We start from the raw sequence: 20,428 nt of genomic DNA, 5'->3' as shown, positions 1-20,428 counted from the left end.
ATAAGAATATGGAAGCCCTCCTAGGTCAACAGGCTAACCCAGGTGGAACTCTAAGTGTGACCCTTTAGTACTTCAAGAAGCCTCCTTGCCACGACCACATAGTAACACGTTCTCACTCCAGCAGGAGCCTAAAGGATCGTGCAGCTGATTTTCTCTGTCTGTTCTCTGCTTCCTCTGCCCTCAAAGATCCACCCCTGTCCTAAAAGTGTGGCCCGGGTGCCACAGAACCACAGGGAAATCCCTTGGATGACAACTTCTAGTAAGGGGGCACTCCATCAGCTATGAAGTGTGCAAGCTTCACTTCACCCTCATGACAGCTCTAAGAGGCTGATTACCCCAGTTTACAGATGAGGAAGGAGAAAAACAGACATAAATGACCTGCTCAAAAATCATACTTATTAATGGGGAGCTTGCATTGAAGATTCTGAAAATCTTAAAAATCTAGATCTCTCTCCCACACACACTCCACTACTCTGTGCATCCATTAAAAACAGCAAGAAAAATAAGAACCCTGACCACAGCTTTAGCTTTTAAATGACACTAAGTTATAAGGGAAAAGGATGTTATGAAGAAAGTCTTTCTACAAACACATATCCACAATGACATTCTTAACTTCCTCTGGGACATGGAAATTTGAATTCATCCACATTAGACACTCAGAGACAACTTCTGACTATTCATACTGCAGGAGTTTATAAGGTGACTGTAGAGTTTCATAAACTCATTAGCATGCAACAGGCCCAGATGCCTGAAAAACCCAGATACAATGTGAGTTTCAACCTTAACTCTCATGGAGTATGCTGAGTTTTAAATGTTAGTAATGACACAGAAAAGTTTACCTCAGAGTCACAGCCCTCTCTCCTATACACTTTATTATGACAAACCTTGTGTCCAAGAATATAACAGAACGTGTCACTTCTGCTATCAAAGCCAGGTTATCTTTACAACACTCCTGAGATATGATGGCGTCCTGAGGAGCCAGGGGAAAAGAGGGACTCCCCCCCCACCCTTCCCTACATGTCTCTTATCAGCACCTTGGCACCACTGCCATTGAGTTACTAGAAATTGGAGCTATAACATTGTGGGCAATGGTACAACAGCCTAATGCCCATGTCTCAGGAAACGTGTGTTTGGGGCTTCGCGACCTTGCATTTGCCCTTGCCGTGCTGGAAGGTACATCTTACTAAGTTCACCTCCCACATGAGAAAACCGTAGCTCCCAGGGGTTCTGCGACTTGCTGCAGGTCACAGAGCTGGGGTCTGGATTCTGATTCACAGGGACCTGGCTTTCCCTGAACCACATTAAGAAACTCATCCCAGTTTCCACGCAGAAACACACTTGCATTGACATGCCTGAGTGGCTCAGTGGGTTAAGCCTCTGCCTTTGGCTCAGGTCATGATCTCAGTGTCCTGGGATCAAGCCCCGCATCGGGCTCCATGCTCAGCGGGGAGCCTGCTTCTCCCGTCCCCTCCTCTACCCCCACCTACTTGTGATCTGTCAAATAAATAAATAAAATTTTAAAGGAAAAAAAAAGAAAAGAAAGAAACGCATCCCATTCCCCAATCACACCCTCTAGTCCAGGACTGGTACTGAGCAGGGCAGTACCCCATAGACACGCCAGGACAACACAAGTCAGCGTGGACAACAAGGATGATCAAGAACCCTCCAAACTACATCTACCTACAACCAGTCAGGAAGCAGATGGCTGGACCCTAACCCACATTTTCTCAATCCTGTTTTTGGAGGAGACTTCACAACACAGACTGAACCCAGAAGGTTGCGTAGGTTGGGCATTGCCCCCCCGCCCCCATTTAAAACTTCTGGGTCTAATGACTGAATTTATGATTCAGCAGCATAAGCCGGAAAAGCACTGTGGACACCCCAGAGGCCCTTGATGTTTCATGGCCTCTAAAGGGCAGGAGATTTCTTTTTTTTTTTTAATGGGTGTTTTCTTCACACGGCAGAACCCCGAGACTTCGCTGTGTGTGGGGAACATGGCTGTCACCAAACCATGACTCCCTCCCACTTCCCCATGCACACAGCACCACAGAGCACAGACTGTGGCTACGGCTTTTTAAGGCTTGGAGCCCATGGCTTCCCCTCCAGTGAAATCTAAATCTTCGGCAGAAGGACTAAAGCATCCACCTTGTGTTAAAGCAACATTCCTCCCTTTTTTCTGAACCTCTCCCCTCTATTTTCCTTCCTACAGTTCACCAGTTTGAAAAACATCAAGTAAGTCTTTCTACAAGTTCCCCACAAAAACTGTCTTATCTTCTCATTTGTAACAGAACTTCCGGTGGGCACAGTTGAGGTCAGTTACCCGTCCCCACCACGTGACACCAGCCCTCAGCTCCTGGGAAGCCTTCAGGACAGCTCAGGACCCCATGTCCCCACCACAACTAACTTCCAAGGGCCCCTACCCTTGAGGTTTACCTCAGCATGAAAACAATACCATAGTTTCCCTGTGTCTCTCAGACTCCACGCTATAGAAAGTGCCCCAACCCCTCAGCCACACTCTAGACAAAAATGAACAGTCCTGGGGCACCTGAGTGGCTCAGTGGGTTGGGCCTCTGCCTTTGGCTCAGGTCATGGTCTCGGGGTCCTGGGATCTCTGCTCGGTGGGGGGCCTGCCCCCCCCCACCGCCTGCCTCTCTGCCTACTTGTGATCTCTGTCAAATAAATGGATAAAATCTTTAAAAAAAATAAAATAAACAGTCCTCTCCCTGTGTTCAGCCACACCCCTACCACCAGGCTCTCAAACTGATCAGCCCTGAGCCAGTAGGCACATTTCCCTCCCAAGCCTCTTCACAGCCTTTAATTTCAGTCAGAAACCCAACCCCTCAGCTTTAGCTGTGATTTCCATCATTCTTTCAGAGATACCTTAATTCATAGCTCTTATCGGGACTGTCCTTAAACAACTTTTTAAAAAATGTTTTTGAAAGATTTTATTTATTTATTTGAGAGAATGAGAGAGAGAGAGAGAAGGCACAGGCAGGTTGGGGGGGGGGGCGTGCAGAGGGAGAGGGAGAAGCAGACTCCCCAGGGAATCTGAGGCGGGGCTCAATTCCAGGACCCGGAGATCATGACCTGAGCCAAAGGCAGATGATTGAGCTACTGAGCCACCCAGGTGCCCCACTCATTTAAAAACTTTGTGTAATTTTGAGAAGTTCTTTTTTTTTTTTTTTTTAAGATTTTATTTATTTGTCAGAGAGAGAGAGTGAGAGCGAGCACAGGCAGACAGAGTGGCAGGCAGAGTCAGAATGAGAAGCAGGCTCCCTGCAGAGCAAGGAGCTGGATGTGGGACTCGATCCCAGGACGCTGGGATCATGACCGGAGCCGAAGGCAGCTGCTTAACCAACTGAGCCACCCAGGCGTCCTGGGAAGTTCTTTAAATATCATCCTTGCCTGCCCTGCCCTAAGAACAGGGTCCCACCCCATCAGTCTTGTCAACTGCAATCCACCCCACGTTAGGCCACTGCTGGCACGGAAGGGGCTCTATGTGAATGTCTGTTAAATGAAGAAGTGAATAAAAAACCAAAGTTTCCCCTACCAGTCTTAGAAATAGCCCCTATTAACCATGGCTAAATGGCAACTTCTACCAGCTTACCAAATTATTTATTTTACTGATGCAAAATGAAATCAATAATACCAGATGGGTAAAAGGGTAAAAGCCTCAGTTCCTTTTCAGTTGAGCTCCCTAAGTATTGAGCCTAAGGAAAAGTTCAAATGGATCAGGCCCAGCACTTTCTGCACTAGCAACGAAAGGGGGGAGAAAAATGACTTGCTTTCACAAAGGAAAAGCAAAAATAGGCCAAGACAAGGAAATTATACAAGAAAATGAAGCCTCATCAGGTCAACCCAGCACTACGTGGCCTGGGCTGTGCACAGACTTCTGGTTGACATGGTTGACACCCGTGCTGTCCCCACACATATGCCCGAAGTAAGTTGCAAAATGGGCCAGCATCCACAGCTACTTTCTTGAGACTTAAAGAGTAACATATCTGTCGAAGTCCCCAACATTATCTGGGGGCTTCTACCAATGCCTGAAATCTAGATCTTACTGAATCAATTTTCCTGACCCATTTTAAAATACATTCTGCACACAGAATCCTGCAGAGAAGAAGGTACAGACAAGTGTTATCATGAATAACACTAAAGCCACATTACTAATATACTAGGGTCCTTTTTTCCAGAGAAAAAAGTCTTCTACCCCTCAACCACTCCCAAAGAAAATCAGTATAAACCTTTTCCCCCTATCTTCTGACATTTTAAACAATTAAGTAAACAAAGAGGGTGCCTGGGTGGCTCAGTGGGTTAAACCTCTGCCTTCGGCTCAGGTCATGATCTTAGGGTCCTGGGATCAAGCCCCACATCGGGCTCTCTGCCCCTCTCTCTATGCCTGCCTCTCTGCCTACTTGTGACCTCTCTCTCTCTCTGTCAAATAAATAAATAAAATCTTAAAAAAAAAAAAAAAGAAAGAAAAAGAAAAAAATGAATTAATAAATGCACCCACCCTACCACAGTTCGGAACAGGATTTCTCATAGCCCTTCTCTAAAACACAAACCAAGTCTCTTTTGAAATACCCCAAGAATGGATCCTGCAGTCCACGGGGGCAAGAGGCTGCCTGCCACAAACAACCGTATTAAGTCCACGACATGGGACCAACCCCAAAGTCTCCTCTCCTCCCCACGAAGTAACATTATAGAAAAAAGGCAAAGCTACTCAACTCTGACTTCTATTCCAGAGGGGCATACATTTTGCTGCCAGTGTTTCCGGTGTCCAAGGCCATAAGAGGGTTGAAGGACAATATCCAAAAATTCTGATATTTCCTATTTGAGTTTCTTTTGCCAGGGTCCTCTTATTTCTGAAGTAACGCTGATCATTACAGCGGACGAAACTCTTTGCACCACATACTTCACACACAGACTAACAAGTCACCACTGTATCACAAAAGCTCCCTATAAGCCTGTATGCAGATTAAGGAGCCCCAAATTAGGAACAGGAACAAAGATTGCACCTGATAGTACAAAGCTACAACTTCCTTCTTGTAAATTCTTCTGACTTCCAAAAGTATTGCATCATCCTCATGCTCCATTCACTTCTACACAGTTGTCTCCAACATCTTTTTATTTTGCATGGAGTAATGAAGATGTCCAAAACTTTTACAAGTGGAAATTGGAGAAATGAAACGTCCAAAAACTTGACAAGTGGAAAGTAAGTGTATGCAATAACAAAAGCATTCAGGGCCAAATCTACGATTGAACAATGTGTTGTTTTTTGGCTTTTTTTACAGAACACACGCACTCCAAACCACTCACTACTCACGGGGAAATCCTTTTTTTCTACTTTCAGAAGTAAACACCTAGCTATAAAACCTCAGTCATTCCTTGTTCTACAAAAAGAGTGTCTTTGCATCACATACGTCTCCCCAGTCGCAGAATTTTGCTTTTTAAATATTTTAAAAGCTGAAGTATTTATTTATTTTTTTTAATAGTCAATCCAAAACTACTCTTGAAATCTAAAGAACACAATCCCTAAAACTTTTCTGCCGCTTCATTCTTCCAAATTATGTGGAAGGTACCTTGTGTTCCCTATTTCTTCCCTTCCCCCTTTTGTATAAGTAGTTATTTTAAGGCTATAAGAAGATACACTCCAGGCGACTTGCTGGTATTAATCCTATGTGAAAGTGGCACCACTACTGTAGACTATGGTTATTCAATATATTTTAGTCTGATGCGACTGGTAAAGATCAAGAATCAGTAACTCCTTCCTTTATTCACACACACACATTCTCTCTCAAACAATCCCACCACGGCTGCCAAGCCATAAATCAAGCTAAGATGCCTTCATCCTTAGGGTGTGTTTGGGTGGTAGGCGTAAGTGACCTTCTTTTCTGTATTTTTTTCCATTTTATAATAAACATACATCATTCTATACTAAAAGTTTTCACCTTGAAACTACGAACCCTAAGAAATCTCCAGACAGGCACCTCAGGTACTATTTCAACTTAAAGCAACTCCAAAGTAATGGCCAGGCAAACGTAGTCGGAGGCAAAAACTAACATACCTGTTAGCAAGAAACCCTCAAGTTAAAGAATGGAAAGCCTAACAAGCCTCATCTCGTTTTTTATATTTCTCTTTAATACCATACACATTCTACAAATAAGTTAGCTCTACTATTGTTGACTGAAGTGGTTTTTGATGGTTTTTGGTTTTTGTGTATTTTTGAGGAAGGAAGGGTATGGTATCTTGATGCAGAGATTAAGATTTGCAATTTACCATCTCGACAGGATTTCTCTCCAACATTTCAGAAGGGTCTGTTTCCCTCCCCTATGCAGCACGTCAAAACTTGGCCATACAGAGCTGTGCCATCCCCAAGGGACCCGAAGATGCTTGGAGAGAAATTATGGGAACCCAATTTTTAGAACTTCTCGGGTTGCAGACGCCGCCCAACATGCTGGGTTTACTGGAAGAGTGGGTACGTAAAGGAATAAAAAATGGAAAAGTTACTTGCAGACTGTTTGGAAACACTGCGACCGTCACCTTTAAAGCAGCGGGACAAACCCCCCGCGGCCCCTCCTTTGTCTGCCCAGGCACAGGCTCGCTCCGGCCCCGGAGCCAGCTCCGACCACCCCGAGCGCGGCCGCGCAGCAAGGGGCGAACCGGGCGCCTAGGGCTCGGCAGCTGGCCGCGCGCGGCGCTCCCGGTGGGCAGAGCATGCAGCTCCAGACAGGGTCTCTCCATTTTCAGGGCCGAGGAAGCAACAATAAGCCGAGCGGAGCGGCCTCCTGAGCTCCCCTTCCTCGCGGCGGCACTCGCCTCCCCTGAGCCCCTCAGGCTGGGGGCCACCGCGCCGGGCCCCACCACGCCCCGGCACCCCAGACCCTCCCGGGGCACAGCGCGGGGTGGCCGGGGCTCCCACACGCCCACCGCCCTGCGCGTCTTCCTCTAGCGCACGTAGGGACCCCCGCCCCACCGCCCGCGCCGCGCTGACGGCCGACCGGGGGGAGGGAAAGCCGGCGGCCCTTTCCGCCCTGGGGTCCCTCGGGCCAGGGGTCGGGGCTGAGCGGGCGGCCGCGCAGTCTCCCCGGCGGGTACCCGCCTACCCCGAGCTCCCAGTCTTTGTGTGCAAAGTAAGTGCGGGAGACGAACCTACCTCGGCGCGCTCACAAAGGCGCGCGGCTCCCTCCCCGGCGCTCGCTCCGGGCGGCCGCGGCGGCGCCCAGCGGCCCGGCTGCTCAGGGTGGCCCCGAGGCGGCGCGGGCGGCGGCTCTGACGGCAGCGGCGGCCGGTCCAGCACAGGGCGGCTCTTTCACACCCCGCGGCCCCGCGCATCCGAATTAAGCGGCGGGGCAGGGCTGGGGGCGGGGTGCGACTGCGGAAGCCCCGCCCAAGCCCCGCCCCGCCGCGCTGGCTGCGGGCTCTGCGCTCGGGACCGCGGCTGCCCCGAAGGGAGTGCGCCAGGCCAGGCGGGAGCTCGGACAAAGTCTGAGGTTTTGGTTCCGGGAGGTTTTCCTTCTGTTGTTTGAGTTTGGTTGGCTTCAGAAACTTGGAAAGAAGAGAGGGAAGGTTGGAAGAAAAATACTAAGTGTCACCAGATGAGAGAGAGAAATGGGGAATCGAAGGTGCCAGGAGTAGGATCACGAGGGCCACAATTAAAGATCTTTCTCTCCCTCCCTCTCCGCATCTGTCTCTGTCTCCCTCACGTACTCGCTGGTGGGCGTCTGGCCTCCAACTCCACTCCATGCTTGTGAGCCTTAGCGAGATTGTCCCCCTTGAAATCCTGCAAATACGTCACAGAAGAAAACTCAAAAGGAATCAGGGAGGAAAAGGAAACAGGTTTGTTGGAATTGTATAAATTTACTGTCAAACCAGGACTTGAAACCCAGTGACCTGGAAATTTACTCATATTCCTTCCCTGTCCCCATTCATCAAAGAGTAACTGGAGATTTAATTTTGTGCGCAAAGAGGGAAGGTTTGTTTCACCTCCTCTTTTCCCCTTCTCTGGTTTTCATTTTTTTACAGCTGTCTTACAGCAAATTGCTTCTTGCCCAACCCTAAGACTCAGATTATCACGTACCTGAATCACGACATCGAACAAAAATGAGAAATATCTAATTCAGAGTAGCAAAGGAGGACAGCAGTTTGGCGGATTTTAGATCAAAAGCTTCTTAATTTTCTTGGCAAGAGATGAATAAGGGTTTATTTGCCGGGAAGTTTTTCTGACTAAAACAGCTTGGGTCATGATCACACACAACAGTCATCAATTATGATTTTTGTTAACAAATGACTTACTCCAAAGGTGGTCTAAAGCCACAGCCCTTCAAGGGCCTGACCCTCTCCAGGTCCCTGAAGCCCACTGAGGGGAGGAATCACTTGCCACCGGATTTAGAGAGAAAGAAGCTCCTTTTCAGCCCAAGAAACTGACCTGTGTGAACTTTATCCATAGTGTTTCCTACACATCTTTCTTCTCTCCCTGTCCCTGCACTGTGTTGTTTCTGTAATTAACTGAGGCTCTGCCAGTCCCCAGACCAGAACCTGGGATCCAGCCTAGATTTTACCTTCACTCCCCACATGGAGCCAATCCAAAGTTCTAGAAATCCTACAGAAGACCGGGATACCCACTTCCCCATTCCACCAACATTGCCACAGTTGGCCTTTGGTGTCTGTCATCACGCTGTGGTCTCCCAACTGTCCCCAGCTTCTAATCACATACTGTTTTCCTCCAAACTTCTCAGGGAACTCCAAGTACAAATCTGCTCAAGTTAAACACCTTTAGCAAGTGCCCAATTCCTACTACATGATCAAGTCCAAGCTCCTTACTACAGTGCACTTTTTGCTATCACCTTGACCTCTTCCCTGTATTCTTCCAATATCCCCAGACACCCAGAACTTCACTCAGCCAGAGTGCTGTATTTGCTAAATGGGCAGGCTCTGTGAATACAAAGCCTGGAGGAAAGAATCTGTCACTTCTTTGTTCTTCTACATGTCTCCACTGGGCCTAGCATACCTTCACTACACTCTACCTCCACAAGGGTTCCTCTCCTCTGAGATCCCTTCCTCTGAGAAGACTTCCCTGACTTGCTCAGACTGGATGGACATTTTCTGCCCCTCTTATGCCTAGGGTAGCCTGGTAATTATTGCACTGTACTGTAAATATATGTCCTCCTTGAACAGAGTTTACACTTGATATGTTTATCTTTATGTAAAGATATACACTCTCATGCTTAACATAGTATCTTCCAAATAAAAAGTGTTGGGAACTGAATTGCATCCTTCCCCCAAGTTCATATGTCGAACCCCTAAACCTCAATGTGACTGTATTTGGAGATAGGGCCTTTAGGGAAGTAATTAAGGTTAAATGAATTCATAAAGGTGGGGACACAATTTGGTAAGACTGGTGACCTTATAAGAAGAGGAAGAGACACCAGAGACTTCTCTTTCTCGCTCTCACTCTCTCTCTCTCTAAGACACTCAGAAAAGAGGTCATGTGAGGACATAGCCAAAAAGAGCCATATGCAAGCCAGGAAGAGGCGTCACCAGAAACCAACCCTACCAGCATCTTAAACTTGGACTTCCAGCCTCCAGAACTGTGAGAATATAAATGTCTGTTGCTTAAGCCACTGTTATGGCACCCTGAGCAAACTAATACAAGAAGTATGCATTAAATTCTAGATTCTAAACTTGAAAAACCACTAACCCACCAGGGAGCCTGAATGTCCCCTTAAAACAACCTGTGACAAACTTCTGTGATGCCAGGACAGTGGGCAGAGTGTCTGAATGTGATAAGTGACCACACAGCATTTCCCCTGCCTTCTGAGAGGAATGGAAATATGTATCTCATCCCATAGCCTGGGGTATGTACACAGTTTCATTGTCATTACCCTGCCCTGGTATCAGGAAACATAATTTAAACATAACCAGTAAGAGGAGATCAAATCTTTTCTTTGAAGTTCTTGAGTCAAAGCCTTCTTAAAAGAAAAGACACCCACACCCATTTACTGAGTCCACTATTTGAGGCTGAGTATTTCACATTCTGGGAATCTTAGGGGGAGTTTTGATTCAGGTAGGATCAAGTATCTCATTTGGTTTGGGGCTCCTGGAATTACTGTGGGTAGAGCCTAGAAGAACTTTAAGGTTATAGACAAGAGTAGTATTTATATTTGTACCCATACCATCTACCAACAGTGCCTGGAATATAGTAGGTGCATAGGAGATGTTTGTAGAATGAACATGCTTAGATTTTCAGGGCACAAGTAGACTTCCCAGGGTTAGGTCCAGTAATAGCAAACTCTCTGCCCGAGTCTGCTGTAGATTCCACATTCTGGATGTGAACAGGACTCCAGGAAAGGTCAGTGGCATAGACACCTCCTGTGCTCTGGTTGGGTTTCTGTTCCTGGGCCCACATGGATTATCCAGTGGCATCAGGGGCCTTTCCTCACTGGCTCTCTCCAAATACAATACAAAGAAAATACTCCTCTGAAAGGTTTTGAGTCACTTAATCTATTGGTGATAGAATCCCTAACCTGACATTCCTGGAAAACATGATTGATAATTTCCTATTCTATCACACTCACCTACAATGTCACTGGTACGCTCAACTTTAATCTCATTGTTGCTCTGACCTCTTGAGGCCTTTTAAAGTTACTCCTAAGGAAAACTGAAGAAAGCAGAGAGGTACATCTGGGGACATAAAGTAGAGCAAAACAAATCAATGTGGATTGAGATATGCTGTTATCTCCTTCGCCGGTCACTTTTCCCTATGCATAATCTTGAAATTGTTACATTATGCCCTGTTATCCTTCCTGAAGGGCTCCAAAGAGATGAGAAAGGTTTCACAGCACCCTGGAGGTAGGAAATTCATTTTTATGTGTATATTCTCTTGTATCCTAAATTTTGTGCTGTGTACATGGACATCAGAATAGATCATCCATTCAAAAAGAAATAAAATTTTAGGGGCGCCTGGGTGGCTCAGTCGGTGAAGCATCCGACTCTTTTGTTTCAGCTCAGGTCATGATCTCCCCATCAGGTGACAGAGTCCTCATCAGGCTCCCTGCTCAGTGGGGAGTCTGCTTCTCCCTCTGCCTCTCTCTCTCCCTCTCTCTCTCTGAAATAAACAGATCTTAAAAAAAAAAAAAAAAGAAAAAAGAAAATTTTAATTTTAAAATAGCATTTAAAAGTCCTGTTCTCTAATATCTGTATCAGTTAACTATCACTCTCTGATAAATTACCTCAAAACTTAGTAGCTTAACCTAAGAATGGGTGATTTGCTCACAGTGCTATGGCTGGCAATGGGGGCCACACTCAGCTGAGATGAGCTCCATTTGACCTTAGCGAGGCTCTGTCATGTGTTTGCCCTCAGCTGGGAAGTCTGCCAGGGACCAGCTTGCTCTGGGTGACCTCAAAGTCCAGATATTGATGGGAGCTGTCTGCTTGGGTGCCTCAGATGTCCTCCACATAGCCCCTCAGCACGATCGCTAGGACTTCCTCACGGGGCAGCTGTGTCCAAAGGGGTGAAAGAGGAAGCTGTAAGGCCCCAGGAGGTCTACGTTCCAGGTCATTCTGTGACATTCTATCATTGAAAAATAGCACAGAGCCAGCCCTAATCTGAGGTTCAGGGAAACAGCCTCCACCCCTTGATGGTAAAAGCAATGGTCACATTACAAAGGGACCTGAGCCGGGATCCGAGGATAGGAGGAGTCCTGGCAGTCATCACTGAAATAATCTTCCCTTGAATTGGAGTTGAGGAACTACACAGTGAAGGGTAACTGTGACAGTTGAGAACAATAGTCTCAAGGGAAATCATTCTGATTTATAAACAAAACAAGCAAAAGCCACCTGCAGTGGAACATAAAGCTCATGACAAAAAATTCTCTAAATTGGTAATGGCCTCATGTCCTGAATTGATAGATCAAAGTAAAGATGTGATTTCTGCTTATTCATTTGTGCTTTCAAAAAAGAAGGACACTGGAGGGAAAAATGGCTTTAGTTCTCTAAAGAAACTAAGCTTGACCAAATTCCAAAGCAATGTATTTATTTTTTTTTAAAGATTTTTTATGTATTTATTTGACAGTAGATGGAGAAGCAGGCAGAGAGAGAGAGAGAGAGAGGGAAGCAGGCTCCTTGCTGAGCAGAGAGCCCGATGCGGGACTCGATCCCAGGACCCTGAGATCATGACCTGAGCCGAAGGCAGCGGCTTAACCCACTGAGCCACCCAGGCGCCCCAAAAGCAATGTATTTATTAATTGTCTATTGCCACATAAGCAATTATTACAGACTTAACAACTTCAGGCAATACCCATATATCAGCTCATCTTTGCTTTACTCAGGCCTGGCCCGACTGTGTTCTGTGCTCAAGGTCCCCCACAGCCAAGATCAAGAGCTTGGCAGAGCCTATAGCTCATCTCATCTGGAGCACGAAGGTCACGTTGGCAGAACGTTTGCAGTTCCTTGTTGGTCCAGTTTGTCCAGTCTTTAAGATTAAGGTTAAGGTCCCCGTTTCCTTGTTGGCTGTCAAGTAGGAGCTTCTCTCAGATTCTAAAAGCTGCACGCATGCCTTCCCTTGTGGCTCTTTCCATTATCAAGTCAGCAAAGGCACATCAAATCCTTCTCCTGCTTCCTATCTCTGCCTCCCTCCCCTTCTATCTCCCTCTATCTCTGCCTCTAGACTCATTTACAGTGCTAGTGTCATTAGGCCAGGCCTGGCCCAGATCACCTCACTATCTTAAGGTCAACTGATTCGACCTCTGCAAAACCTCTTCCTTACCTCTGCAAAATCTCTTCTCAGCATGCCTAGATGTATGCACCTTTTAAAATTAGTAGTATTGGGATGCCTGGGTGGTTCAGTGGGCTAAGCATCTGCCTTCTGGCTCAGGTCATGCATGATCCCAGGGTCCTGGGATGGAACCCCCCCTCTTGGGCTCCTTGCTCAGTGGGGAGCCTGCTTCTCCCTCTGCCAACCACACCCTCTGCTTGTGCTCTCTCTTTCTCTCTCTCAGACAAATAAATAAATATTTGAAAAATAATAATTAAAATAAAATAAAATTAGTAGTATCTAGAAAGGATGGGAAGAAAAACCCAAATCAAAAAGAATGTGCTAAAAGCAACATCATGAGCTCTTATATTAAAATAGTCCCTTTGCATGAGCATTTGCGAGGAAAAGAGTGGAACCACTTCATTAAATATGCTATTAGCACAATAATAAAAAAGAGTTTTCTCCCCTTCAGTACTTAATCTGCTACAAAGCTTTTTGCAAACTCTACAACAGAGCTATAATTCATAATGTTACTGAACCTCTGCCATTTCTAGGGAGTTTAAAGTTTAAGAGATTTAATTGCAAAATTTCTAATAAACATGTTGCCTAAAATGCTTAATTTTGTTTTTATAAAACACTTGCTATTTGTTATTAATAATTTTAAAATCAAAGGGTCTCTATAAAATAGTGATAAAAATCTAGTTAAATACCACCCAAGAATCAAGAGAAACAGCTGTTAGCCACATAAACAACTCCTGAATGGTGTGAAGATCTGAGTTTTATGTCTTTTTTTTTCCCACATGAATCCAGCACCAGAAAAGAGGATTTCCTGCGAGTCTTCCTGTGTACTAAAACAAAAATCTCTAAAAGGCAAAGAGAGGGAGAAAACCTCTCAAACTCTAATTCTGTCAAAAATATTAAGATATCGTAATAGCAGATATTACTGAGTAAACAAACCATCTCATATTTGAGCACAATTCCTATATGTTTCCTAATTCAAATAACTAACATGTAAAACAAATGGACAATTCACTGAGAACATTCTATATTTTACTTTAACTTTCTTTTCTTCTTTCTGATATGCATTCCAGATACAGATTTCTATTAGCAGAAAGTATGCCTTAAAACTCTTGCATTGGTAATAGCCAGTTGAATGCCCCTTATATATTCTCATCTACCTTTTAAGTGATGCAGTAACCTAAGCTCATAGAGTAATAGAATAAAGACTAGGCTAGGACAGAAGAGATTTCAATCATGGCTCTGCTACCAACTAGCTTTGTGACCTTTGTGACTTTGGACAAAATATTCAAATCACTGCAGACTGTCTCCTCTGGATTTAAGGCTCAGTGATTTTATAGCAATCTATATCCATACCTATATCTATCTATATCTTCTGTAACTTGATGGTTACCAGAGGGGAGGTGGTCAGGGGGATGGGTTAGATAAGTGATGATGATTAAGGAGTACCCTTATTGTGATGAGCACCAGGTGTTAAATATAAGTGTTGAATCACTAAATTTGACACCTGAAAATAATATTACACTAAACATTAACCAACTAGAATTTAAATAAAAACTTGGGAAAAAATTATGGCATATATATATATATATTTCTTCTAAATGGAAATTACAGCATTAATAGTATCTCTGTTGCTGTCCAGGCTTGACTAAATAGGAGGGACTGCTCCATCCACTCTGAACTTACAGCTAAAGTCCAAACTGCAGCTAATGTTAAATCTTGCCAGAGAAAGTTTGCTTATTAACTCTGCTTAGAGAATTGTATCCCCCACATTTTAGAAATGCTAAGGATTACTGGGCTTGAAAAAACACTCTTTGAGTGATAACATTCTTTTAGTCATCTCACCACAATTTAACATGAACTGAAATTCTAAGTAATGTTAGCTTTTGCTGGATAATGTTGATAAAGAGTTAAACTTTATAAGGAAAAAAGAAGAATGAATAACAGGACAGAGTCCTTCTCGGGCAACTGAAAGCAATTTCTGAAAGTATTTTGTAATTCTGCCTGTTCACTTCTCAGATAGTCACCCTCATTGCTCAGGACAACCTGCTCTGTCCTGGTTCCAGCTTTGCCCTAATGACCACCCTTTTGCAAGTCAACAGCTGAGACACATGGCAGGAAACAGTACTTTGACATGCATTTGCTTTCTCCAGGTCATTTCTCTCTACAACAACTGCTCTGTGCCATCTGCTATCATCCACATCAGAGCATAAACATCTACTTAAGAGGAAAAAAGAAAGACAGAATGAATGAATGAATTGCAAAAATGTAAGAAACTATCTTTCTCTTTAAAAGACCAATACTGGAGTGCCTGGGTGGCTCAGTGGGTTAAAGCCTCTGCCTTCGGCTCAGGTCATGATCTCAGGGTCCTGGGATCAAGCCCCTCATCGGGCTCTCTGCTCAGCAGGGAGCCTGCTTCCTCCTCTCTCTCTGCCTGCTTCTCTTTTAAAAAAATATTTAAAGACCAACACAATTGACAAATATCTGTCCAAAATGATGAGAGACAGACACCCAGGAAACAAGTAAAAAATACATTAGGAATGAAAATGGACACATAACTATCAATAATCAAAGGCTAAAAAGTGAATACAGAAACACTATGAGATGAAATGGAAACCTTCCTACAAAAATACAACCAAACAAAGATTAAATAGGAAACATGGAGAGTCCCATAAACTTGTAATGAATTGAATCAGCAATTAGAATTTTCTCACAGAATGGGAGGAATCTAGGACATGGTAATTAATTTTAAGAATTATTTACTAATGACTTGGGTGGCTTGGTGGCTTAGTTGGGCAACTGCCTTCAGCTTGGGTCATGGTCCTGGGGTCCTGGGATCGACTCCCATATTGGGCTCCTGGCTCCACAGGGAGACTGCTTCTCCCTCTGACCTTCTCCTCTCTCATGCTCTTTCTCATTCTCTTTCTCTCTCAGATGAATAAATAAAATCTTTTTTAAAAAGAAGAATTATTTGCTAATGGCAATTCTTAGCTTGGTTAGAGATCTTCTTAATTTCTTTGAGAGACAGTTTATCAGTGGAACTAATGAGAAGCAGAACTTCTCCTCTCACTCCTAACTTCCCAATTTACCATTTGCCTGCCCCCTTACCAAAAGGATCCTTGATAGTCTTGCACCCACAGACTTCAGGATATCTTCATTTCTTCTCTCAAGCCCCACATCCATTTAGGTCACAAAACAAAGCCACTGCTTTCTTTATCATTTCTCTCAAATCCTCATTTTCCTTTTCATTTCTATCAAATTTTTCCCAGGCCATAGATACTTAATACTCACTGAATGGACACCCCCAATACTGTTCTCCTTCCATTTTCCCCACACAATAAACACTACTGCCCAAGCCATAGCTCCAGCCAGCCACATCCACCAGATGAATCCAGTGTAACAAATTATACAACACTTCCACCCTCTGATCAAGGCCATTGGCTTTTCTTTTATTAAAATTCAGTTACTTCTTTCTTTGAGATATGGTTTTCTTAAAAATATGACCCAGCAATCCCTCTTCTGGGTATATCTGCAAAGGAAATGAAATGAGTACCTTGAAGAGATATATGTTTTCCGCATTCACTGCAGCATTACTCATGATATTTCTTCTGTCGTGAAATTTTTCTGATCTGTTGTACCACTTTGGATGATAAATTTAATATAATTCCTGATTCTTCCTATCTTATCAGAATAGAACTAAATCACAAAACAAAACTTTTAGTTATATATCATCATGCAGATTTGGAACTTGTATTTTCTTTTGTTGTCTTTATTTACTTTTGAGCAAGCTGTAACTTCCAACAATGGGAAAAAATAAAATTTTTCATTGCGATAGAGAAGTCATCAAATAAGATAATACAAAACGCTTTGGCGAAGAGTACCATGGTTTGTAGAAGATAAAAAGGCTTGCTTCACCTAAAGAGAACCGAATATTACAGCGATTAGGTCCATCACATCCAATAGATGTGATTATGTGTCTTATATCCCCTGCTCACCAGCTGAGTGACTTTGGCTAAATTACTCACTTTTCTAAAACCCATTTCCTCATTAGTAAAGTGAAGTTTATTAATTTATCCAATATTTCTCAAGCACATTCTTTGTGCCAGACACTGTTCTCCTCCCTGAGAATACGATAGCGAGCAAAACGGAAAAAATCCCTGCCATTATGGGATGTATATTCTAGAAGAAGAAATCAAACAGGAAAGGTAGAAAGGAAAGAAGGAAAAAGAAGAGTAGAAAATCATTTAGTAAGTCATTATTGCTATGTCCTTATTGCTATGCTATAGAAACACATAATAAAGCTGAGAAGAGGGTAGAAATGGAGGCAGTAGTGGGAATGTGTAATGTTAAACAGGATAGCAAGTTTCCCTGAGATGCTGACATTTAAGCAAATATCTGAAGGACATGAGGCAGTTCCTTGTGCAGGCATCTGGAGAACCAGCTCTCTGGGTAACTAAATAGCGGGTACAGAGGTCTTGAGGCTGGAGCACACAAGGCAAATTCCAGGCACATCAGGAAGCCAGTGTGGCCGGAGAGCTGAGCAAGGAGGGATGATGGAGGATGAGGTCAGAGAGGTAAGGAGAGGTGGGAGAGTGGGAGGGACAGTTGACATAAGGCCCCATAGGCCAGCACAGGTAGAGCCTGGCCTTTTCTCTGAGTGAGCTGGAAAGCCACTGGGAGGTTCGGAGCAGAGGAGAGACCTGACCTGATGCACATTTTAAAGGGATCACCAGGCTGCTGGGTTGAAAACAGAATGCAGAAGAGTGCTTAGAAGGCTTGGGGAACATCTAGGTGGTTCAGTCAGTTGGGCGTCCGGCTCTTGGTTTCGGCTCAGGTCGTGATCTCATGGGTCCTGGGATGGAGTCCTGCGTGCATCTGGCTCTGCCATCAGCAGGGAGACCACTTGGGGGTTCTGTCTCTCTGCCCCTCCCACCATGTGAGCCACAGGCATGTGCTCGCTCGCTCTCTCTGTCAAATAAATAATCTTTTTTTTTTTTTTTTGAGAAGACTTTTGTATTATTAATCCAGGAGAGAGACAGTGGTGCTTTGAACCAGTGATGAGAAACGGCCCTGTTATGAATATGTTGAAGGCAGAGTCAACAGGATTTGCTAATTGACTAGATGTGGAAGTGGGGGTCGGGGGCACAGTCAAGGGTGATGCCCAAGGTTTTGGCCTGACGCTATGAAAGGATGGAATTCCCTTTCTCTGAGAAGAGAAGTCTATTGAGAGGAACCACTTTGGGAGAGAGTATCAGGAGTTCAGTTTGGGATACACCCTTAGTAATCCAAAGATACCAATGAGTAGTTGGATATGAGGTTACAGCTAAGAGGGAAAGGCCAGGCCAGAGTTATAAATTTAAAAGTCATCAGTGGGCATCTGATACTGGACACGAGACTGAGTATATCGTCTAGGAAATGACTGAGGTGTGGGCTTTGGGCTGCCCTCACATTTCAGGCTCAGGGGGTTGCATGGACACTAACACAAGAGACAGAGAAGGAATGGCCAATGAATGAATGAAAACCAGGACAGTATGGGTCCTGGTGGACCAGGGAGGCCAGTGGTTTGAGGAGGAGAGAGTGGTCACCTGTTTCAAATATGGTTGGCAGGTCCATGTCCAGAGGGGTGGGGGCTGGGACCTGACAGATGGATTTACCCACCCAGAGATCACTGGTGGAGCTGTGGGCATGGGAGCCTTAGTAGGGTGACTTCAAGAGAGACTCAAAGAGAGGAATTAGAGGCAGCTAGTACAGGCAACTTTTTTTAGAGAAGGAAATATAGAGCCAAGAAAGATTCTGTTTGGTTTTGGTTTTAAAATGGAAGAAGTGAGTGGCATATTGAGGCCTGTGTGTAATTCTTGGTATGCTCTTCCTAAGCTGATGGGAGTGATCCTGTGTCGAGAGCACTAGTGATTATCTTTATTGGCCTTCTAAACATTAAACCCTGAGGGAACGCTCTGCTCCAGCCGTTTTCCTCACACCTGCTCCGCACACTTGCTCCCACCTCTGAATCTCATTCATGCTCTTTTTCCCTGTCAGGAATGGTCGGCCTCTCCCTTTGAACAGATCCAAATTCTACCCATATTGTAAGTTTCAGCGCAAGTCCTCCTTCCATGAGACCTTCCCTAACTTTTATAATCTGCATGAATTGCTTGCATTATTTCTTTTTTATAACACTTAGTTTTTCTAATACACTAAGAATCTCTGTATGTAAAGGACTGAGCTAGATTTGAGAGGAGAATAAGTTAAATGAAAGGCAGGGTATCTACACTCAAGAAGATAATAAACTTGTTATTTGTTGTACATTACGATTTCTCGTGCATCTCTTTTCTCCCTAATTCCTTTGTAAATCATGAGGGCAGAGAGCATTTTCATTCCCTCGGGGTTTAGCTACTATGTATTTAGTATATATACATGTATACATGTATATGTATGTAGTATATATACTATATACTTTGTATATGAGGAGCTATAGATATTTGTTGAATTATATTGAAAATCACAATGATAAAATTACTTAAAATATTATATCACTTCCTAATTATGTGATATAATCACAAAAAATACTAAGCTTAACAGCTTATTTCTTCAGATATTTAAATTTTCTTAATTTTTATTTTTTTTAGAGAGAGAGCAAGGAGGATGGTGCAGAGAGGAGGGGCAGAGGGAGAGGGCGAAAATCTTAAGCAGACTCTGGCTGAGTGTGGAGCCCAGCAGGGCATTCGATCTCACCACTCTGAGATCATGACCTTAGACAAAATCAAGAGTCAGACACTTGACTGACTGAGCCATCTAGGCGAACTCCCAAACATTTTTATAGTCATTATTTTTAAATCTTTCTAAAAGAGGTTAGGTATTTCCCTGCTGTGTTATGCGAAGGTCCTCAGAGACATTATTTTTAAATAATGATTTTAATCTGCTTATGGAATGCAGAACTGAGTGTCTTTATTGGGAATTTTGATAAAGCTGAACTTAGGGCACATTCCACATTTGCTGGAATAACCGTTCTTAAAACTTACTTTTATATATAGAAAAAGAATCTGATTAGCCATTCTATGAAACAACTGGAAACTTGTGTTTCAAAAAATATCAAGGCCAATGAAACGACAAGGGGCATGGTCTTAATTGAGATTTCCACAATTCTCAGTGCTCTCCTGATGACACAGAGTAAGCCCAGGGGACTACTAATGAGGTAGGAAATATGAATATGCATGAGCTGGAACCACACCAAGAACCAAATATAGGGTATTGTTCCTCGCCTACGTCTGCCTGGCATCAAAAAGTGGAAGGCCCCCGTGAGTCTACCGTAGGCAAGTTTGTGGAGGTTTTCGGCTAGGCTTATCAGAGAACACCAAACTTTATTAAATAAGAACAGCTTTAATGAAAAACATACTTGAGCCCTCATTACGGTCTCACAGCAAAGAGAGCAGGGAAAATACAAATATAAAGTAGATACAAGACGGTCAGGTGGGCAGAGGGGAGCAGGGGGAGAAAGAGAAGTGAGGGGAGAGGGAAGGCTAGAGAAAAGGGAGCAAAAAGAGGGAAGAGCTGACCAGCACATGAGTGGGGTGGGAGGGAAGAAGAGGAAACGGAGAGGCGGGGAGGAAAAGGAAATTGGCAGAAAAACATGGGATATTTTAAGATTTTTTTTTTTTGAAG

At 44.1% G+C, this 20,428-nt stretch overlaps 1 protein-coding gene across 5 annotated transcripts in view; it reads right to left on the bottom strand.

The window, feature by feature from the left end:
- FAM107B (family with sequence similarity 107 member B) overlaps positions 1 to 20,428 on the bottom strand; it is a 227,758-nt gene that overhangs the window by 66,108 nt on the left and 141,222 nt on the right. The window contains exon 1 of one of the 5 annotated variants that reach the window (XM_059404280.1): positions 7,157 to 7,268. The exons of 1 other annotated variant lie outside the window; for it this stretch is intronic. The gene's annotated coding sequence lies outside the window, so the exon portion shown is untranslated. Of the gene's footprint in view, positions 1 to 7,156; positions 7,269 to 20,428 lie in introns of those variants that run through there. 3 more of the 5 variants (XM_059404283.1, XM_059404282.1, XM_059404281.1) reach the window with 3 other exon arrangements.

The sequence above is a fragment of the Mustela nigripes genome, chromosome 6 (assembly GCF_022355385.1).
Source record: "Mustela nigripes isolate SB6536 chromosome 6, MUSNIG.SB6536, whole genome shotgun sequence".
NCBI classification, from domain to species: domain Eukaryota; kingdom Metazoa; phylum Chordata; class Mammalia; order Carnivora; family Mustelidae; genus Mustela; species Mustela nigripes.
The sequence above is the reverse complement of the archived record's forward strand: the minus strand, read 5'-3'. Positions and strand labels throughout refer to the sequence as shown.